Source organism: Triticum aestivum, chromosome 6B (genome assembly GCF_018294505.1).
Source record: "Triticum aestivum cultivar Chinese Spring chromosome 6B, IWGSC CS RefSeq v2.1, whole genome shotgun sequence".
In the NCBI taxonomy this organism is placed as follows: domain Eukaryota; kingdom Viridiplantae; phylum Streptophyta; class Magnoliopsida; order Poales; family Poaceae; genus Triticum; species Triticum aestivum.
Window position 1 is genome coordinate 466,531,398 of NC_057810.1, and position 23,952 is coordinate 466,555,349.

Here is a 23,952-nt window from a genome sequence, read left to right on the forward strand (position 1 = left end):
CCATTGTTGACCTTCTTTGAGCTTGCTAACTCTCAATCCCTCCATGGATTCTTGCTAGTTTTTGAGGGAAAAGAGAGAGGAGATCTAGATCCACATTTCCACCAATCACTTTCTCCTCTATGTGAGGGGAGCCCCTTGGATCTAGTTCTTGGAGTTCTTGGTGTTCTCCTTCTTGTTCTTCCTCTCATTTTCCTCCCTAGCATTAGTTGCTTCGGTGGGATTTGAGAGAGAAGGACTTGGGCACTCCGTGTGCCCTTGCCATTGCATTTGGTGCATCGGTTTGAGTTCTCCACGTGATACGTGGAAGTTACAAGTTGAGAAGCTTATTACTCTTGGGTGCTTGGTGCCCTTGAGCTTGTTTATCTTGGGTGCTTGGGCCCCCTAGTCGGTTGGTGGTGTTCGGAGTTCAATCATTGTGGTGTAAAGCTCCGGGCAAGCGTCGGGGTCTCCAATTAGGTTGTGGAGATCGCCCCGAGCAATTTGACGGGTACCGGTGACCGCCCCCAAGGGTTGCCAAAGTGTACGGGTTCGGTGACCGCCCCCAAGGGTCGCCATTTGTACGGGTTCGGTGACCGCCCTCAAGGGTCCCTTAGTGGAATCACGGCATCTTGCATTGTGCGAGGGCGTGAGGAGATTACGGTGGCCCTAGTGGCTTCTTGGGGAGCATTGTGCCTCCACACCGCTCCAAACGGAGATTAGCATCCGCAAGGGTGTGAACTTCGGGATACATCATCGTCTCCTCGTGCCTCGGTTATCTCTTACCCGAGCCCTTTACTTATGCACTTTACTTTGTGATAGCCATATTGTTATTTGTCATATATCTTGCTATCACTTTGTTGCTTACCTTGCTTAGCATAAGTTGTTGGTGCACATAGGTGAGCCTAGTTGTTGTAGGTTTTGTGCTTGACAAATTAACCGCTAGGTTTATTCCGCATTTGTTCTAGCCTCTACCGTAATTATTTTAAAACGCCTATTCACCCCCCCTCTAGGCGACATCCACGATCTTTCAATTGGTATCAGAGCCTCGTCTCTCTTTGTTGGGCTTAACCGCCTAGAGAGTAAAGATGTCGACTAGAGGATTAGGATTCTCTGACACTCTTAGTTTCGATGGCACAAATTTTGATGTTTGGGTAATTCGCATGCTTAATCTCTTTAGGGTCATGGACCCAAATTTAGAGCGAATTGTAGATATGGGTTTTTCTCCTCCAAAGGATCCCCAAATATTATCTTTAGAGGATGAGAAAAACTCTTATCTCAATGCTCAAGCCTCTAATGTGCTTTTCGATGCTTTGAGCAATGTAGTTATATTTCAACTCATGCCGTTCCGGGATGCTCATGAGTTATGGACAAAGCTTCAAGATAAATATGGTGTGTCCAAGATTTGTGGGGATGGTTGTTCTTCCTCCACCTCCGGTCATATAGTCTTCTCAACTTCTTCTACTTCACCTACATGTGGTTTGCCACAAGGTAATGATATGGTGAGTAGTGTTGGTCATTGCAATGATGATAGTATGCTTATTGTGGATGATTCTTCATCACTATATTATTGCAATGCTCCCTCTTTGGGCTTTAACACTTCAAGCACTCCAAATGTTTCACATGCTTGTGTTCATAGTCCTTGCATATCATGTAGAAATTGCTTGACTAAATCTCATGATGATATGCTTGCTATGTCTTGTTGCCATGATAAAAATGCATCTATTTCCTCGAATTGTTGTGCTAACAATGTAGAGGAAACCGAACACTCCATGGAACAAGATGTGGTGTTTAATGGTGCCTCAAGGGATCCTACATCATCATCTATTGCTTTTTGCCTTATGGCCAAGGCGTCAAAGGTATCTCCTACTTTGAACCCCAATATGTCTCTTGATGATGATGTTGATGCTAATGATGATGAGGATAATGATGAAGAGAATAATAATGTTGCCTCCTTAAAAACTAAGGGGGAGATGATTTTTAAAGCTCTTCATAAAAATAAAATTGCTCGTTCCAACTTCATGGAAATTATGTCCATTGCCATTGAGGGCAAGAAATATATTGAGGAGTTGGAATCTCATCTCGAGGAGCATGAGGTCACCATTGAGAAAATGGAAGCTCATGGGCGTGATTACGCAAATGAGATTGCGGACCTCTCTCAAGCCCTTGAACTTGAACAAACCACCAAGGAATCTCTTGAGGAGACTTTTGCTCTAGAATTGTCTAGAGTGAAGGAATCTATTGATAGAGCCCTTGAGGTGGCCAATGTTTTTAAAACTAAAAATGCTAAGCTTGAAGTTGCTCATGCTAGACTCCTTCAGGATTTTGAGCACCTCGAAAATGGCTCAAGGGTCATCAAGGGTGAGCTCATCAAACTCACCGAGTCTCATGCCCAACTTGAAGCTTCTTATCTCAAAGAGCTTGCCAAGTTGCCTTCTCCTCTTGTTGTTAATGATGATGCTTGTGCTACTAATTCTATTACTTGTGAAGCATCCATTTTGAAGGAGAATGTTGAGCTACGGGCTCAACTTGAGGTGCTATCTAGCAATTATGGGAAATTGGAAGAAAGTCATGAAAAGCTCTCAAGCTCTCATGATGATCTTCTAGTATCACATAGTGTGCTAAACATAGCTCATGAGGCCATGATTGCCAAGGTAACATCTAGTGAGCCTCATGTGGATACTAGCACTACTTCTAGTCAAAATAGTATATTGCCATGTGCTAGTCCTTGTAATTCATCTACTCACAATGTTGGTACATCTTGCGATGAATTGCTTTCCTTGCCTTGTTGCTCTAATGATGAAGCTTATACTTCCTCTAGTACTTGTGTTGAGACTAACCATGTAGAGGAAATCAAAGAGCTCAAGGCCCAAGTCACTTCCTTGAAGAAAGACTTGGAAAAGAGTCATCAAGGGAAATCCACACTCAACAATATCTTGAGTGTGCAAAAATCCCCCAATGACAAAGGTGGACTTGGATTCAACTCCAACAAGAAGAATAAGTCCAAGATCAACAAGAAGAAGGGCCAAAAACAAGTCAAGGATTCGGCCAAGATTATTTGCTTCAAGTGCAAAATTGAAGGGCATCATGTTAGATCTTGCCCATTGAAGAAGAAGGCTATTAGTGACAAGCAACAAGGGAAGCGGCTACAATTGCATTCTCATGCTCAACCTCAAGTTGAAAAAAAAGGCCTCTTCCCAAGAAGACTCAAGCTAATGCTTCTCAAGTTGAGAAATCAAATGAGAAGAAAGTGAAGAGTAGACGTTGCTACTTATGTCGTGAGAAAGGTCACGTCGCTTCTTCATGCACTAGTGATAACTTATCCAACCCAATTATTATTGATGATATCTATTCTCTTGGGAAGGATAAGGTTGGCAATGTGTTTGCCAAGTTTGTTGGTACTCAAAGTGGTGTCAAGAAAAGAACCATTTGGGTAGCCAAACCTATTGTGACTAACCTCTTAGGACCCAACTTGGTTGGGGACCAACAAGCTCAAACTTGATCAATAGGTGTTGTTGGAGGGCATTGGAGACTTGGCTAAATTATGAAGAATTAAGGGGACTTCATCATTCTCTTTGTCTCAAGCCAAGTCAATTGGATTATCAAGTTTCTATCTTATATCCAATGTGCCTCCTTGCGGTAACTTGTACTTAAAATTGTTTACCTTGAAAGTTACTTGCCCCCTTGCATGTTTTGGTTTTGTTCCTTGCATGTGTTTGTATGTGTTGTGATTCCAACGTGCTTACCTTGAGCAATCAAGTATGTGTGTGTTGGTTTGCACATCATGTACGTGTGTGTCATGCGTTGAGCCTTTATGCTTCTTGTTTGTATCCTAGTTGGCTCGTGTGAGAGATTGATGGAACATCCCATTTTGGGGGAGTGATGTGCTTTGTGCACCTCACAATCCTATAAATGTGTGTACATGAGGAATACCATCTAGTATTGATATTACAATATTATCTAGTCGCTAGGTGGTATATCTCTCATGAGAAATTCAAATTCTAAATAGTCCATTAATTATCTCTTGGTTGTTCCTCTTATTGCCTCTTGTTTAGTTCTTATTGGTATCACATTATGGGGGAGTAATATGCTAAGTGCATATTACAAGCCTAGAAAATGTGTACATTTGAGTTATTGTCACCTAGAATTGATATTGTAGATTATCTTGTTCCTAGGTGGCATGTTAGCTCTACAAGTTGCAATTTGCTTGTGGTTGGTGTGAAGATGATGTCGGATATCCTTGTTATCTACCACCGGGAATTATTACCAAATACTTCTTGTCTTTGACAATTGGTAGTCTTATGTGTGGTAGAATTTGTTGATCATCTTTACATTGGCTTTTGTTTTACTTGCTTTTTCTCTTGCCAAGGTTTGTGTCAACTCCCGTTGTCTTCCATACCACTTGTGGATCTTGTTTATTTCTTGTTCTTGTCTAGTGTTTTCTAGATATAGTGAAAGCGGTGATCCCACCTTGTGCTTCTTGTATTCAAATACAAATCCTATATAATGCACAACTCGTGGGGGAGCTATTCTATTTTCTTTAGAACACTTTTTTTTGTGATCCTTATCAAGTGTGTTGGTGGAAGGCAAGCCTTTTTCTTTTGGTACTTTGTGCCATCATGAAACTTTGTCGAGAGCTTGGTTTGTTTGGAACCATCCTCTCTTTGGGAGTTTGACATCTTTAGTTTAGTGTGTATCAATGGATATCTCATTCCTTGATGTATCTTTAATGATATCTTCCAAGTGATGATTTCTCCATTTGGTATCCTTTCACTTGGCATTTCTTTGTCTTTGGTTTCGAGTTTTGAAAGTCTTGAGCATGCATGTTTACTTCATGTATTTCATTTGGCATGCTTTCTTTCTTTGACTCAATTTATAGGGGAAACTCCACCTAGTCTCAATTTGGATGAGATGTGCATGAAATTCATTTTCATATCTATATGCACATAGTTATGTGGAGTTTGTCCTATGTATATTGGTGTTTCTAACTCTTTGGTCCCAATGAGTTTGGGTACCATTTTGTTTGTGTTGTTGTTCTAGGAACAAGTGGAGATGCATTGGATGCTCGGCTCACTCACAAGGAAGGTGTTGTCACCATGTGCATATTGGGATCAAGCTAGGATGATCAATGAACTACTATCTACCTTCAATTGGTATCTACTACATCCTTCCAATGATATCTCGGTAACAAGTATCTATTCATGCTTTCTCCTCTTGCATTCAACCTTGTGTAGGTTGCATCTTGGCATGATTTTCATTTCATATCTTGTGATACTTGTTTCCTTTCTCAAAGCATCCCAATGATGATCTCTTGTTGCTCGTTGTGATGTCTTTGATGGATGTGTGATTGGAATTCATTTATATACAATAAGACCATATCTAGCCAAGTGCTATGCTTCCAAGCAAATATCTTATTGGTATATTTATGACTTCCTTGTGGATATCTTGTTCCTTCGTGTTGTATCTATTTCGGGTGTACATCCTTCTTTGTAGATATATCGTCTACATAGAACCTTATACACTTGAGAGAAATTACATCTCTAGTTGATATCCTTTCTTTCACGTCCTCCCTGTCTTTCTTATGTTATTTCGTTGGTGGCTCCGTGAAAGCTCTTGCCTTGAGTGTGTGTCCTCTATCGTTGCATCTTGATGCACTCTTGTGTGGTGAAGATTATTTTCCTCATGCTTATCTTTACAAGGTTTTTGCCATCTTGGCATCCCTCGTCTTGATGAGGCTTTCATCTTCTATCTTCACCACGGGTTGTCACAAGCATAAGTTCTTTATATGCTTATTAGTAAGCTTGTGAACCCACTTGCTAGTTGTGTGTGTGGGAATGATAGGCCTTGCACCGTGTGCCTCATTCTTTCAAGACTATGTTGATGCTTAATGCTCATTCTATTTTTAGTCTTCTCAATTGCTTCGCCATGACTCACACACATCATGTGGGTTGAGCCTTTTCTTAAGTTGCCTCTTTTACATGTTGCTCAACCATGTACTTGTTGCAAGCGCTAGGCTTTGTTTCCTATATGCTCACTTGCACTGGATGTGAGTTTCTATTGATTTTGGGGGAGCTATGATCCTATTTTGTGCACTTTGTATTCAAATACAAAAATTCTTATGTGTGCACAAATCATGGGGAGCTTCTCTAGTTTCTTTAGAACACTCCTTTGCGTTTATCATAATATCTTTATTCTTGTTGCATGTAGGATCATTGGTCTAGTAGGTTCAATTGATATCCGTTGATTGCTTGCTTCAATTGGTATGATTGCTTGTGTCTCTCTCTGTTATGTCTTTGTGTCATATCATTCTTTTGCAATCTTTGGGCCTCAATATAGTTTGTCTTCCTCCACGTATCGGCAATTGGATATGTGTATTGCATTCCACTCTCTTGTTGAGAGATACACAATTTATGGAGGAACACCTTTTAGTTTGGCCTTCTAAGCTTTTCACCCATTTTGGCAATCGATGCCAATGGGGGAGAAGTTTCAGAGAGTTTTGTGGACAAGTTTAGAGAGTTATCTCCTCGTGCTTTGGTTTTGTTCCTCAGTATTTGCATCTCATTCGCATGCACTATTAGTTGTTGCATTGCTTGGTGATGCATAATTCCTTATATTAACTCTCTTGAAAGTGATTGTCACCAATTACCAAAATGGGGGAGATTGAAAGAACATGCGGTGCCCCCATGTTTGGTTTTGGTAATTGATGACAATCTCTATGGACTAATGATTTCCTTGAGTTGTATTTGAAGGGTTTGTCCATAGGCTTTTCTTGGAGTCCATGTGTTGGTTTCAAGGAGAGTTTGTGATGACCATCGTCCTTTTAAGGAATTATCCAAAGATCGGTCATGTGAGTGTTGAGCTTATTGCAAGCATGTCTTGAAGAATAAGATTGTGTGATCATTCATGTCCACCTTCAAGACATCATCCAAATGAAGAGAGTTGAAAAGAGTCAACACACAAAGCGAACAAGATGTACCGAGGGATCAAGTCCCATGGTATGGTAAGCATTGTCCATTACACTTTGTGTGCTAACCCATGGTCTTCGTGAGAGTTCTTTATGGGGTTAGGTTGCGGTGTGCAAGTTCAAGTGATGTATCATGAAGAGATCAAGTGCTTGAAGCTTGCCGTCCATTGTGGTGACAATGGAGTTGTGAAGATGAGCGGAAGAGTGGCTCACCCATAGTGGAGTATGGGGGAGCAATCAACTAGTCTTCATCGAGCCAACGCAATCAAGAAAGGCGGTCCATCTTGAGGAGGAGTAGATCATCATCATCTAGCTCAAGTGGACTTTGTGCAAGGCAAAGGTTTGCCCTTGATAGGTTTTCTATTTTACCGGTCTCATGGTAGTTGTGGGAGACCGGGTTATAGGATCGATTGCCGTACTATCAAGGGGGGCTCTCTCCGAGTTGCTTGATCGTATCGTTCGTAGAGAGCTCAAACCATTGCATCCTTGCATCATCCTTATTGGTTCTTGTTTGGTTCTTCTCCTTGTGAGTTTTGGAGCTTTTGGTCATTTTTATGACAAGCTCGAGTTCATCGAAAACGGAGTTCACATGCGTCTTCTACGATGTTTTCGATGTTGGAGGGTATGCCGGTTCTTCTCTGTTGGAGGTTTCTCTCCTCTCTTGTTAGGCATACCTCCTCTGCCTCTTCTTACTAACCAGTCTCTGTTTTGATGCTACTCGTTGTCTTGTATCCAACAAGCTTGAGTTTTCTCAATTCGGAGCTCATTTGCGGAAGTTATGGCAGTTCTGGTTTTATTGTTACCCCCGTTGTCTTCTCTGCAAAATGAAGGACTCCTAGTGTTGCTGATCTAGGGCATGCGGTAGTACTGCTCTTTGGAGCGGTAGTACCGCAGGCCCTTGCGGTAGTACCGCTCTGTTGGAACGGTACTACCGTGGCCTCTGGCCAGGCGCAGCTGCTCGAGCGGTAGTAGGGGCGGATGTAATTTTTTACATCTGCGCCCTACGCGGTAGTACCGTGTCGTGGGCGCGGTAGTACCGTGGGCTCTGGCCAGGCTCAGCAGCATGAGCGGACGTAGGGGCGGATGTAATTTTTTACATCCGCGCCCTACGCGGTAGTACCGCTCTTCGTGTGCGGTAGTACCGTGCCGGAGTTTTTTGCGCAGGTCCTCCCTCAGCGGAAGTAGGCACGGATGTAATTTATTTCATCCGCGCCCTTCCCAGGCTGAGACTTTCCTGCCTTGCGGTAGTACCGCAAGGGGGAGCGGTAGTACCGCGCAAGCGGTAGTACTGCCCCCTAGTCAGGCAAGTTCCGGCCTATGCTGCTGTCGCGGTAGTACCGTGGTCCTCCACGGTAGTACCGCGCAGCCTCGCGGTAGTACCGCGCCCCTGGTGCGGTAGTACCGCGTTGTGCGGGCTGAGTGAGGGGATAACGGTTGGATTTTCTCCCCTCCTATAAAAGGGGGTCTTCTTCCCCATTGAGTCTAATCCTTCGAGCTCGTGTTCTTCCCCCATTGTTGACCTTCTTTGAGCTTGCTAACTCTCAATCCCTCCATGGATTCTTGCTAGTTTTTGAGGGAAAAGAGAGAGGAGATCTAGATCCACATTTCCACCAATCACTTTCTCCTCTATGTGAGGGGAGCCCCTTGGATCTAGTTCTTGGAGTTCTTGGTGTTCTCCTTCTTGTTCTTCCTCTCATTTTCCTCCCTAGCATTAGTTGCTTCGGTGGGATTTGAGAGAGAAGGACTTGGGCACTCCGTGTGCCCTTGCCATTGCATTTGGTGCATCGGTTTGAGTTCTCCACGTGATACGTGGAAGTTACAAGTTGAGAAGCTTATTACTCTTGGGTGCTTGGTGCCCTTGAGCTTGTTTATCTTGGGTGCTTGGGCCCCCTAGTCGGTTGGTGGTGTTCGGAGTTCAATCATTGTGGTGTAAAGCTCCGGGCAAGCGTCGGGGTCTCCAATTAGGTTGTGGAGATCGCCCCGAGCAATTTGACGGGTACCGGTGACCGCCCCCAAGGGTTGCCAAAGTGTACGGGTTCGGTGACCGCCCCCAAGGGTCGCCATTTGTACGGGTTCGGTGACCGCCCTCAAGGGTCCCTTAGTGGAATCACGGCATCTTGCATTGTGCGAGGGCGTGAGGAGATTACGGTGGCCCTAGTGGCTTCTTGGGGAGCATTGTGCCTCCACACCGCTCCAAACGGAGATTAGCATCCGCAAGGGTGTGAACTTCGGGATACATCATCGTCTCCTCGTGCCTCGGTTATCTCTTACCCGAGCCCTTTACTTATGCACTTTACTTTGTGATAGCCATATTGTTATTTGTCATATATCTTGCTATCACTTTGTTGCTTACCTTGCTTAGCATAAGTTGTTGGTGCACATAGGTGAGCCTAGTTGTTGTAGGTTTTGTGCTTGACAAATTAACCGCTAGGTTTATTCCGCATTTGTTCTAGCCTCTACCGTAATTATTTTAAAACGCCTATTCACCCCCCCCCCTCTAGGCGACATCCACGATCTTTCAGCAGGGGACACGATGTTTTACCCAGGTTCGGGCCCTCTCGATGGAGGTAATACCCTACTTCCTGCGTGATTGATCTTGATGATATGAGTATTACAAGAGTAGATCTACCATGAGATCGTAGAGGCTAAACCCTAGGAGCTAGCCTATGATTATGATTGTTGTTCTCCTACGGACTAAACCATCCGGTTTATATAGACACCAGAGGAGGCTAGGGTTACACAAAGTCGGTTACAAAGAAGGAGATGTAACATCCGAATCGCCATGCCTGTCTTCCACGCAAAGGAGAGTCCCATCTGGACACGAGACGAAGTCTTGAGTCTTGTATCTTCACAGTCCAACAGTCCGGCCAAAGTATATAGTCCTGCTATCCGGATACCCCCTTATCCAGGACTCTCTCAGTAGCCCCTAAACCAGGCTTCAATGACGCTGAGTCCGGCACGCAGACTGTCTTCGGCATTGCAAGGCGGGTTCCATCTCCAAATACTCCAAAGTAAATCCCGAACACTTAAACCGTGTCCAGCTCTGCAAGACGATTTTCACATACCACCATAGAGAGAACAATATTCCACAAATAGAATCTGCTGACAACTTTAGATAGCGTGACATCACACCATGATCGAGTCATTATTCAAAACATTTTCCCACAACCTGCCACCGCACATATTGCGAGGCGGTTTCCTCGGCATGTCTTGTCGAAGCAGAGATCATGTCCCTTTATCACGGGATCCTCATTAATATGGGTACGGGTAACCCAACTGTGCTATTAACGTGGCACTTGGAAAAATAAGCGATTTTAACAGGCAAGCGGGGAGGCGCACCGTTTTCGCCACCTCTATAAAGGGACAAGGATCTCCCATTTTTACCCACGCCTTCTTCCTCCTTTGCTTATCCATTCTCGCACTCTCGAGCTCCAGCGCCCAAGTTCTCACCTTCTCCGTAGGTCCATTCGCAGCATGTCCGGAGTGGGAGGCGAGTGGATGGCCTCCTCCGTTACATAGGAGAATATTACCAAGCTTCGGGCGGCCGGATACCTGGCCGCAAACAAAGCACAGGCTTCTGGCGGAGGGACAGATCATCCCCACTCCAAAGTCTTGGGAAAGAGTAGTGTTCTTCTCTCATTTCGTCCGCGGACTGGGATTTCCACTTCATCCCTTCATCCGCGGGCTCATGTTTTACTATGGGCTGGACTTCCAAGATCTAGCCCCAAATTTCGTCCTCAACATCTCGGCGTTTATCGTCATGTGCGAGGCCTTCCTCCGCATCAAGCCCCACTTCGGCATGTGGCTACAAATCTTCTGCGTGAAGCCGAAGATCGTGAGCGGCCAGCAAGCGGAGTGCAGAGGCGCCATGGTGGGCAGGATGCCCAATGTTACCTGGCTTGATGGCTCCTTTTGGAGACCATGAAAGGGTGGCAATCGGGGTGGTTCTACATCACCCAGGCGCGCGACGCCAACTGGGCGGCGGCCCCCGAATTCCGATCCGGAATCCCCATGCGGCTCACCTCTTGGGAAAAGAAGGGCCTGGCCTGGGGCAAACCTGCAGAGCTGACAGGACTTCAGAACTGGATTAAAAACATGATGGACAAGAAGATCAAGCTTGTCAACATGGTCCAGGTTATGCTCTCCCGCCGAATCCTTCCATGCCAAAGACGGACATTCAATCTGTGGGAGTTCAATCCGGCCGAACACCAGACACTGCAAGAGCTTTTCGGTACGATGCATAAGGATGTTTGGAAGGTGCCGTTCAAGGCCACCAAAGTACCTCCTCCCACATACGAGGACCGCGGACTCTGCACCACGCGGCTCGCCAGTCCGATAAGTTTTCTGATCATCGCTAGATGTACCTTTCCCTGCATATTCATGGGAGGATTTTAAGTCACCATGTTTATCTAATCAGGATTACATGGTGACGGCGGAGCGGATCGACTGTCCGACTCCGCTTCCGGAAGATCCAGCAACCGCACTCCTGACGGAGCTGCTAGTTCCGGTGCCTTACAAGGCGCCGGAAAAGAAGTCCTAAAAGAAGGCCACGGGGACCAGGAAGGGTCTCCAGCACAAGATCGCACCGGACGCCTCGTCCGAAGGCGATGAGGTGCGCTCCTCCCACAAAGGGGAGGAGAAGAAGAAGAGGGCCGCCCCATCCGGGGAGGCCGAACGGTCTAAGAAGGCGGCCGCGGGGACCAGGAAGGGTCCCCGGCGCAAGGCCGTAATAGACTCGTCGTCCGAGGACGGCGAGGCAGATTCCTCCTGCGGAGACGGGGAGAAACATGAAGAAATTCCCCCTCCCCGCATTGGGAGGAGAAGAAAAGAAAAGCCGCCCCACATGGGGAGGTTAAGACGCCAAAGAAGGGAAAGGCGTCCCTTCCGAATCACTCCACCATGGCCGCTTACAGCGAGGAGTGGCTGCCCAGGGGCAAGCCCCTGGCGAGATCGTAAGTATCCGCACTCTGTAATACTTTTCGTGCAACTTAACTTCATAGTTTATTATAACACCGAACGCGCATATGCAGTCCGGCCAGGTCCCATCCTGAGGTATCCTCTTCGGATGGGTCTCTGAGCGATTCGGCAATGAATTCGCTCCCGACGGCCACCTCCCCTCAGCCTGCGGATGACACGGAGGTGTTGTCCCAACAGTACCCGAGCAGGGGGGAGGTGGTTCTGGAAATGCCCCAAGGCAAAATTCCAGACGTCGGGCACATGGGGGGTAAAATCCCCATAGATTATGCTGACGAGAGCCGCGGCAAGTTGGGCTCCCAACTGGATACTGCACCGGAACCTCCAAAGGTTCCGGATTCAGGTAGGCAGCCCCTTGCTAGGGAGGGCGAGCCGGCCGTGCCGATGTCCTCCATCGTGCCAGAGGCATCGGATAGTCTGCTGGAAGTGCTTCGCGGCGCTTCCATTGATGAAGAGCATTGTACTCTTATGAGTACGGTGATTCAGAAGGTTCGGTCCGCCAAAAGCGGATTGACCGAAGCCTGCACCAGCCTCCTAACAGGCTTTGAGGTAAGTAATCAAAAGTCTGAGAAATTATCACCCAATAGACAGTAGCCCCTGATACTCTGTTTGGTGTTCGGCAAGAAAATCCAAACGGAGGGTCAATTCTAAACCACAGGAATCTAACAGTATGTGTCTATGTGAATAAGCAGGCAGTGTTGCTTGCCGCTGCCGCCCGCACAGCAGAGGTCACCGGACTCGAACGGGACCTGAAGCAGGCCGAGGAGGAGCTCAGCCTCACGAAGAGGCAGCTCGAAGAGAACAAAGGTGAGTGATGCCTCGTCCATGTGTCATATATAGGAGAAAAAATTGGTGACGCTAACAACAAGCGTCATGATTTTTTAATAGGGGCCACGACCGAAGTGGCGGCCCTGAAGAAAGTGTTATCTGAGGCCGAAGACAAGGCGGCCATGGAGCGTATTGAGCGTGAAATGCAAGATGCTAGGGTGGGCGAGGTACAGCAAGAGCTCCAGGAGCTCGGCAAGAAGTTCGAGTCGTTGGAGCGTGACTTCAAGACGCAAAAGTGTGAGCTTGCAAAGGCCCTTCAAAGCGCGAAACACGCCAAGGCCGAAGCCCAAAAGGCCCAACAGGAAATCCAGGCGGCCAAGAAGATAGCGGCGGGTAAGGCATTCATTATGCAAAGCAAGCATGTGGAGGAGACATTTCTTTTACTTACCCGAATTCGGAGCTCTCCAGGGGCATTCGCAGATCTACCACACATCATATCGGATGCCATGGAGTTCTACCATGCTGAAGAGGGGAGCTCGACGGAGAAGCTGTTCTGGTCCCAGTATACTGGAGCCAAACACCCAATACCTCTGAGTGACCAACTGAAGCAATTGGTTCAACTCCACAGGGCGGCCGAAGTGGCCATGAAGGACTTCATGGTCCAGATGTGGCCTGGTGAGCCCCTGCCCGACAGCTACTTTGGCCTTATAAAGCGGATGGTAAATGCCTGTCCGCGGCTTGAAGTTATCAAGCAATCCGTTTGTATTGAGGGTGCCCGCCGGGCCTTTGCCCGTTCGAAGATGCATTGGGCCAAGCTGGATGCAGAGAAGCTGGTGAAGGATGGACCGCCGGAGGGCAAGGCGCATCGCTACCCCAAGAAATATTATGATGGCGTTATGAAAGGCGCTCGCCTCGTGGCCGATTAATGTACCAAGGACATAATCTTGGAGTGAATGTACTCATGACGTCTTTGTAATATGAAAACGAGTTTGTTTGCGCTATATGGTGCTTTATTGATTTAAAATGTTACCTTCTGTGCGGATGTTTATAAAATTATGAAAGTAGGCCAGTCGTCGGCTTCCGCCCCCACGTAACTAGTATTGTGGTGTTCGTGGAAAACACAAACACTCTTTATCCAAAAAATTTGGTCCTTTAAGGAGGTGTTTGGCGCAACAAACAAGGCAATCGGACTATGCGGCTTTATAACTCTCACTTAACCATAGAATTCTACAATTTTAAATTTCGGCGAAGCCTCTAGAATTTGGAAAGCCGAATTGGGGTGCTATACACGCCTAAATCGACAAGGCCGATTCCTCACCTGAAGCGGAAAAAATCTTTAAGGATTTAAGACCTCTCAAACAGCGACCAGCTCTCGCCGCATCATGACAGTCAGTTCTCGGCTTTCTATACTGAGGTGCTCGTCCGGAAGAACCGGAACACAATCGCAGTAGTTCTCCCTGCGCTACCTTAGCCGATATAACAAAACGTAAGGTACCAAAACAAGGGAGCCGGGCAAACCCAACTATTGACCCAAGACATGATTCAGAGCTGATGCATATACTGCTATAAGTTCAGGGTGCCGCACTGTCGAAAGTGTTCGAACTTCTCTTGCCGTATTATGGGGCACCATAAGAAGCCCCTGGCAAACTGAACGTACCAAAGTGTACGGATGCAATATTAAATAAACATGTTTAGGGAAAATGTGAAGATAGGAATAATAAGTTGATGCTATATATTATTTCCCATTGTTATTTAAATAATACGTCCAAGCGTATGTGTACAATTAATGCGTTAAGCAGAAGCAAATAGGACTATTTGACATGTCCTATCCAAGGGCGGGCTGCACGCGGGTATGTAAAACAGGTATAACGATCATTGACAGATACCACCTGGGTATTCCCTTTGTGTGCAAAGCCTTTTGCCTCCTTGGTTTTCCCTCATGTGATAAGTCCGATGATCCGGTTCTCTGAAGGGGTTACCCAAAAGTAGGGTCCTGAAAGAAAATGAATGTTATTAAAGTATGCGGGTCTTGTGGCTGTTGAACCGCACTGTGGACCGCATCACCGTTGCGCCTCCGCCTATGCCCATGGTATTTTGAGTGTGTAATTGTGTACGCGCGGCACAACTTCTGCCTGAATGGGGGTAGGGTGGAGGCCGGACTGCTAGTTGCGCTCTTGGCATGCCTGGCTATCCTGTTGCAGAGTACTCCAGACTCGCTTGACGGTTGACGGTGTTCGGGGTTGTAGTCGCCGAATTGGCGGTCTGCCGGAGAAGGCTGCTTTGTACTTCTGCCGTGAGGGCTGCAGTGTGCTCTTCTGTACGGAGAGAGCGGTTTGTGTTTCCATTGACTGTTATAACCCCGCGAGGTCCTGGTATCTTGATCTTGCGGTATGCATAGTGTGGTACCGCATTGAATCGAGCAAATGCGGTTCGTCCAAGCAGTGCATGATAACCACTGCGGAAAGGGACGATATCAAAGATTAACTCTTCGCTTCGGGAGTTATCCGGGGATCCGAAGACCACTTCCAGTGTTATGGAGCCCGTACAGTGGGCCTCTACTCCTGGAATTACACCCTTGAAGGTGGTTTTGGTGGGTTTGATCCTTGAAGGATTGATGCCCATTTTGCGCATTGTGTCTTGATAAAGCAGGTTCAGGCTACTGCCACCGTCCATAAGGACTCGCGTGAGGTGGAATCCATCAATGATTGGGTCAAGAACCAATGCGGCTGAACCACCGTGACGGATGCTGGTAGGGTGGTCCCTACGATCAGAAGTGATCGGACAGGCTGACCATGGGTTGAACTTTGGGGCGACTGGCTCCATCGCATAGACGTCCCTTAGTGCTCGCTTTCGTTCTTGTTTGGGAATGTGGGTGGCATAGATCATGTTTACCGTTTTCACCTAAGGAGGAAATTTCTTCTGTCCCCCAGTGTTCGGACGCCGGGGCTCCTCATCATCATTTCTGTGCAGCCCCTTGTCCTTGTTTTCGGCATTTATCTTTTTGGCCTATTTGAACACCCAGCAATCTCTGTTAGTGTGGTTGGCTAGCTTATTAGGGGTGCCATGAATTTGGCATGAGCGATCAAGTATGCGGTCCAGACTGGACGATCCCGGATTGTTTCTTTTGAACGGCTTTTTCTGCTGACCGGATTTTGAGCCACTGAATCCTGCGTTGACTGTCGTGTCTTCGGTGTTGTCGCCATTGTTCCGACTCTTATGTCTGTTGCGCCGTGGCTTGCCGTTACTGTCACGGTCATTTGAATTGCTGGTGTTTCTTGGTGTGGTGCTACTGCGAGCCAACCAGTTGTCCTCGCCCGCGCAAAAGCGGGTCATGAGTGTCGTGAGGGCCGTCATGGACTTCGGTTTTTCTTTGCCGAGGTGTCGGGCGAGCCATTCGTCGCGGATATTATGCTTAAAGGCCGCTAAGGCTTCGGCGTCCGGAGAATTGACAATTTGGTTCTTTTTAGTTAGGAACTGAGTCCAGAATTTCCTGGCTGACTCTCCGAGCTGTTGGGTAATGTGACTCGAGTCATCAGCATCCGGTGGTCGCACGTAAGTGCCTTGGAAGTTGTCGAGGAACGCGTCCTCCAGGTTTTCCCAACTGCCGATGGAATTTGCCGGCAGGCTATTCAGCCAGTGTCGGGCCGGTCCTTTGAGTTTAAGGGGAAGATACTTGATGGCATGTAGATCGTCACCGCGGGCCATGTGAATGTGGAGAAGGAAATCTTCGATCCATACCACGGGGTCTGTTGTGCCATCGTATGATTCGATGTTTACGGGTTAAAACCCTTCTGGGAATTCATGATCCATTACTTCTTCAGTGAAGCAGAGGGGGTGTGCGGCGCCTCTATGTCGGGCTATGTTACTACACGGTTCGAATAAGTCTGGTCGGCTATGCTCGGCCCGACCGGACTTGTTGATGGTGTATCCGGCATGACGATCATTGTCATGTGTTGGGGCACGCCCCCGCGATCCGTAGATCGATCTTGGTTGTCCTACTTTGTTTTCCAATATGTCTCGCAGGTGCTGCCTATTGCCCCGGGCCGTAGTGTATTGGCATGGGGGTGCGGCCTGGTATTCGGGCTGATACACCGTTTTATCCCGGCCACGAGGTGGCCGGTCAGCCTCATCCTGTGCTGGTAGTGTGGGCTTTAGGACCTCCTCCTCGAGTTGAGGTAGCAACTTGTGCTTTGGGTAACCTTTGGTGTGGCGCTCGAGTCTGTATTCCTCGGCTGCCAGGACCTCAATCCATCTATCTGTGAGCAGATCTTGATCAGCTTGGAGCTGCTGCTGCTTCTTTTTCAGGATTCTTGCAGTGGCCATAAGCCGGTGCTTGAAGCGCTCCTGCTCTACGGGATCCTCAGGCACGCCGAATTCATCGTCTCCGAGGCTCAGCTCGTCTTCGGAGGGGGGGCATGTAGTTGTCCTCCTCTAAGTATCCGTTCATCGCCTGTTCATCTGGGCTAACCTGCCCGTCTTCCTGTCCGGCCTGCTCGAAGGCAGGCTGATCGAGATTGTATTCATCTTCGGCACCATCCGGATTGATTTCGTCTCCTGTGCCGGTATTGCTGTGGCGGGGCCTAGAGCGGCGTCGATGACGCCCATGCTTTGATTTCTTCCTTAAGGGTTTATCCTCTATTGCCTCATCGCCGTTGGTTTCTTTGGGAGTGTCCACCATATATATATATCATACGAGGAGGTGGCTGTCCAGCGCCCTGTGGGTGGTGGTTCCTGTTCTTCTCCTACATCATCGTCCACACCGTCGATCTCTTCGGAGTCGAAGTCAAGCACGTCAGTTAAATCATCGACAGTGGCAATGAAGTGGGTGGTGGGTGGGTAATGAATTTCCTCGTCGCCCGCTTCCCACTCGAGCCGAACATAGTTCGGCCAAGAGTCTCCTGACAAATAGAAGAGAACTTAATGTGTTCAGAATGTTGCCGAAGGGCGAGTGCTGAAAGATGTCCGTAGCGGCGAACTCCATTACCGAAGCCCAATCGGATTCGACGGGCCCGGGTGCATACAGTCCGGAACCTATAGTCGGACAAGAGTCCGGGGGTCCGGTGACACAGATCTCCTTGGAGGTGGAGTCTGTCTTCGGCTCTACCGCCAATGAGTATGCGACCTCCGGGGCGGGGTCCATCCACCCGTCCTCGGACGACGCGATCTGCCCCGGATTTAGGTCTGGAGCTACTGTAGGTGCGATATCCTGAATATTGTCTAACAGTAGATCTAAGCCGTGCTCGTCGTGACAGTTCGGCGCTCCTGACGTAGGCCCGAATTCGTCGAAGATCAAGTCTCCGTGGATATCGCCCGTGTAGTTCAAGTTCCCGAACCTGACCTGATGGCCAGGGGCGTAGCTGTCGATCTGCTCTGAATGGCCAAGCGAATTGGCCCGCAGTGCGAAGCCGCCGAACACGAAGATCTGTCCAGGGAAAAAAGTCTCACCCTGGACCGCGTTGTTGTTGATGATTGAAGGAGCAATTGAGCCTTGCTGCAACGACATAGAGGAACTCTCAATGAAAGCACCAATGTCGGTGTCAAACCGGCAGATCTCGGGTAGGGGGTCCTGAACTGTGCGTCTAAGGCTAATGGTAACAGGAGGCAGGGGACATGATGTTTTACCCAGGTTCGGGCCCTCTCGATGGAGGTAATACCCTACTTCGTGCTTGATTTATCTTGATGATATGAGTATTACAAGAGTAGATCTACCACGAGATCGTAGAGGCTAAACCCTAGGAGCTAGCCTATGATTATGATTGTTGTTCTCCTACGGACTAAACCCTCCGGTTTATATAGACATCGGAGGAGGCTAGGGCTACATAGAGTCGGTTACAAAGAAGGAGATCTAACATCCGAATCACCAAGCTTGTCTCCCACACAAAGGAGAGTCCCATCCGGACATGGGACGAAGTCTTGAGTCTTCTATCTTCACAGTCCAACAGTCTGGCCAAAGTATATAGTCCGGCTGTCCGGATACCCCCTTATCCAGGACTCCCTCACAAGTGCCTTCGTATTATTTAAGTTAAATTTTTGCCCCTGGTAACTTGAATTCGTGGATCGGCCACTTTCACACAAATCATACATGAATGCCAGTACGAATTAAATAAAATGTAGGGACTTACGCTAGCTCGTTGTACAGGCTCACTGCAGCTCTGCTTGTGCTTGGGATGTTCCATGTACAAGTCCATGTTATCACTTGCTTGGATGTGCAGGCCTTGTGCTCCTTGCATCCCCCTCTGCATTTTTGACATGGCGAATGGTTGATCAAATAAGAGGAATCGACCTTGCTGTTGTATCGGAGGACAGATACTTACAAGGTTATACGGGTGTGTAGGATGTGTACCAGATCCCGTAGCACCGCCATGTTTCGCTAAAAAATGGTTTTGCTTGTTTCAGATGATATCTCCAGAAGAAATAAGAGTAAAGTTAGAGTTGCATAGGCGTGTAAGCTAAGAGAGCAGTGAAAGGATATCCAAACATCATCGGAACAGTGCACAAGGGAGTGATGTGTGGATACCTAGTTGGGGCCGGCGTTTGGGAATGCTCGCCTAGCTAGAGTGCATGTCACTTCAGAGCCATTGAAGGTGATGCGCTGGCGTTGGCTGGCCGTGCATGGATGCAGATCTTGAGTGGCAGCAGAGCGCTACGATGCGGTGGACGAGACCGTTGGTGAAGCGCCAACGCCCTCGGGGGGCGGAGGTGCGATGATGTGCTCGGTGAAGTAGCCCCGGTGAGCTGGGAGACAGCGTCGGTGAAGCACAGCTGATGCGGTGGAAGTCGGTGTCTGTGAGGCACGTCGGTTGCAGTGGCCGACGTTGTCGCTGGACCACCCGGTGCAGTGGACAAGGGCGTACATGAGGTAGCTCCGGTGCGGTGGTGTAGCGCGACCGTCGTCTTCGTCATCGTCGTCCAATATAGAGGTGGGGAAAGAGATGAGACGAGGGGAGATTCGAACTTTGCTTAGGTTGGCGGTGAATTAGGGATTCGAGCAATCTGGGCGTGGAAGGGGACGGTGGAGAAGGGAGATTTTGCAGGGCTGGAATTGGGGCCGCCAGATATTTCAATCCGAAACATGGAAGCGCGAACTTATTTTGTCGTCATCCTTTTGGGGGGGGAGGGAGGGAGGGGGGTGGCTGGGTGCTAAGCGTCCGTCCGACACACACGACAACCATGACACGACCCTGGTCTACCTGGTGCGCCTACATTTGACAATGCAAATGAATCTTCTTTCACTTGCAAACGAATCTGTATGTATTTACTATGCCCATGTTTTCCTTGCAAATAATAATTCATTCGAAATGAGATACTATAAATTAATTAATGAGGAGTTATTTAAAAAAATCGAAATGGTATCCACGGTATCCACGCTAACATGGATTAGAGTGTGTGTCACATAATTAGTTATTTGAATTAGAGTGTGTGTCACATAGCGATCTCCAATTCTAACGTGGATTTTGCATTTCACTGTATCCATGCTACTTTTTTAATACAAATTCATATGTATATGATGAACACCATGGTAGTGAGAAAACTTTTGGATGGATTCAAACATATGACCTACAAAATAGCACAACAGATCGAGTCAATGTAAACTTTTCAAAACCTAGTATGGCACGAATTCGAAATAATTACCCATATGCATGGTACCTCAGTTCAGACCTTACAATGTACACCGAATGGAAACATCGATATTAAGTCTCGTACTATCTGCATTCAAATTTTGTTTTTATCCCCCCCCCCCCGGCACACACACTACATACTTCTTGTATCGGTCAATCTTCCTCTCCTAACCACCTTAGGAAGCTATCGTTTTCCAACACACGTTCATTCTTTCTCTCCATGTTTTGATTTCTAACTCTCTCAACTACACAAACCCCTTTTTCCACTTTGTTACCAAATGTATTTACATCACACACCCACCGTTGCACCCCATGTCGAGCTCTCTCTCTCCCTCTCCCTCCCACCCTCTCGCGCAAAATACATGCATTGCCTATCTAGCCCCCTAACCTCGCATGCGCATGCACGCCCGTTGTCTATCTAGGTCACTCCCTCGAGACTGTCGCACTCTTTCTTCCGCACGGGCGGCCACACTCGCTCAATCTCACTCTCTTTATCTGAGTCTCGATTAACCTCGTTTTCTTTCACACACAAATGATATATCTCCCTGTTCAGGCCTCGATCGGCGCACTCTATACTCTCTCATGCAGATTGTCTATCTAGGTCAGTCCATCCAAGCCGCCCCCACTCTTTCGACCTCATGGCATGGCGGGCCACACTCGCTCAATCTCTCTCTCTCTCTATCTATCTATCTATCTATCTATCTTTCTATCTATCTATCTCTATCTCTATCTCTATCTCTCTCCCTCTCTCTCTCTCTCTCTCTCTCTCTCTCTCTCTTTGTATGTCTCGATTGACCTTGCTCTTTCTTGGACAAAAACGATATATCACCATGTTTGAGCCCAATTCGACCTATTCACATTGTATACTCTCTCACGCACATTGTCTATCTAGGTCACTCTCTCCAACCCGTCTCACTCTTTCGATCGCACGACGACCCTATGTGATCGATTGACCTTGCTTCCTCCTACGCACAAAATATATCTACACGTCTGTGGCTGGATCATCTCTCAACCTCTATCTTACAGCGCTCACCCTTGCCAAAAGCTCAATCGGACAATATCTGTCCAGAGCATATATATCTGTTCAATGAATGTCGGACCACACTCACTTTGTCTCCCTATCTATATGTCTCTCGATTAACCTCTCTTTCTCACGCCGTATCTTCCACACATTGAAGCTGACTCTCCAACCCTCGCAAAGTCGGAGCTATTTACATTGCGAGGGGCACTCCAACCTTGGATTAATTTGTGTAGGCATTTATTCCGGTCGGTTTATAATATATTTTCGTAGCATTCGGCCCACAACAACTCCAAACACCGTTGCAACCCCCGCACCTCCCCTAGTTGATTTCCCTCTGGCTCGGTCATCGCTCTCTTGCACGTTCTTTCTCGCCTTCAACGTCGCACCATGGTATTATTACAAAAAACTCTGTTGTTCTCTTTAATTATTATAAATAAGCTACAAAACTACACATCAATAGTCCACTTGGAATGGAACAAATTTCGACCCACAAATTAAAGTGCTACAAACTACACACCAAGGGGCCCACATGTCATGACACAAATTTGGACCCATATACAAATTAAAAAATAAAGGATGAGGATCGAACATGCGACCAGGGCCTTCAAGCCACACGTCAAAAGGGAACATACGTAGAACAACAATGTTTGTTGTACCCCCCCCCCCTTTGTTCACATAATGTTTTTATATTACCACAGCCTATTTAATGGATAAAATGTAATATTATTTTAGTACTATTCGCCTTCACTTACTGGTGGGTTCCATGTGTGCTCTCTCTCTCCTCCCCTTCTGCGTTTAGACGCATAGGTAAACATGAAGAACTCGCGCGTGATGTTGCCGTTGACCATATCTGGACGCGTTCACAAGTTACGACACCAGTTTCACGTACTAGCAGCACTAGTCAGTGTGTACGTGCAATGCACGTTAATTTGGAAGTATATTAAGTGCATGCAGATATTAAGTAGGATATTATTTGCGTGTTATTATGTGATTAGCACTATTTTTGGCATGAAATTAACTGCACGCTAAATGTGTTGATCGCTCGACATTGAAGCAATCTAGGTCGTTGGATGACAAGGATTACATGTGGCTTGATGATGTTTTATATTTAATTTGGTACTGCTCTAGCAGAACATTCAATCGATCAAACCATAGATTTCGTTCAGTATGACTTCGACTTTAAATTATACGACGATCGATCTAAAATAAACGGAAATGATAAACGTTCGGATTTTAAGCATGGCAATCCGAATGTTTTTCATGGCAAATTTAGATTACGCGGCGGCGGCGGGGGCGTCTTGCAGTGGGAAGCGGCTCCTCTGTCGTGCTCTGTGTGTCGTCGGGCCACTGACCGACGGTGACGGTGGCGTCTTGCGCCATTGTTGGCATACTCCTGGACGTTGGCCTAGCTTCAAGGAAGGCCAAAATGTTCTGGACTTCGGAGCGAGTCAACTGGCGGGAGGAGGCGACTGGCGTTGGTGCAAGGAAGCGGTTGACGGCGGCCATCCATGCCGCTGAGGGGGGGCACTGGCACCCGCGCGGGGATAGGCTCTGTCAACGGCGCGGTGGAGACATTCGGGTGCACGGGCACCGGCACAGGCGCGCACGTCAGTGCATGCGCAGGCGCAGGCGCTGGCAGGTGCACGAGCACCGGCATGGGCGTGCGTCAGTGCACGCGCATGCGCATGTGCTGGCAGGTGCACGGGCATGTGAAAGTCGACGGGGACTATCGGCGTTCTGGGAACGGGGGACCCCAGACTTGCCTGCCTGCGGCATGGCTCAAGTGGTGGCCCGGTGCGGCCCATCTTCATCAACTCAAGCTCAAGACCCTCACGAGGGGCCAAGCCTCGTGGGGCGGACGACGCAAGGCTTCCTCAGGAGACGCCTCACCGGGCAGGCTCCCGAGGAGGCGGAGAGATCAAGGCAGGGGTACCTCGCGAGGTGCTCGTGACGCAAGCCATGACGATCGAGACCAGGCGGGTACCAGGCGGGCGCCAGCCTGCACAGTGTCCTTGTTTCCTCTTTGGTGCAAAGGGGGCAAGCACAGGAGCGGAGTACCGAGGCACCAAGCAAAGGTTACCATTTCGGTGCAACGAGACCAAGACCAGCAGAGCGGCAGGACGGAGGCCACCGTGGAGCCCAAGACGGCGTCATTGCCAGTGCCTTTAGTAGTCTAAGACCACCTTTAGTCAGCATAACTTGTACTAGATGTTCCCCTTCAAAATGGTCGTTTTTGGCGCCCTTCCCGCTTAATATTTGGGAAGAGAATCAGGGCCTCCATATATAGGCATAGCCACCATCGTAGAAAGGGGGGATCAGATCGAGAGCTTAGAGAATCCTTCTCAAGCAAACACCACAAGAACACCTCTCGCGAGGCTGTTCTTCCCTTGTACTGTTCATCATCAGACCCTGAGACAATCCACCACACCACACACTGGAGTAGGGTATTACACCACAACGGTGGCCCGAACCAGTATAAATCTTGCATCCCTTGTGTTGTTCGTTGTTTAGCTTAGATTCTTAGCGAGGCGTTCGGACGTGGATCGGTAGGGGGAAGATCTTCGCGCGCACCCCAGAGTTCAAACCTTAAGGGTTTTGCCGGAACCCCATATCTGACATTTGGCGCGAGA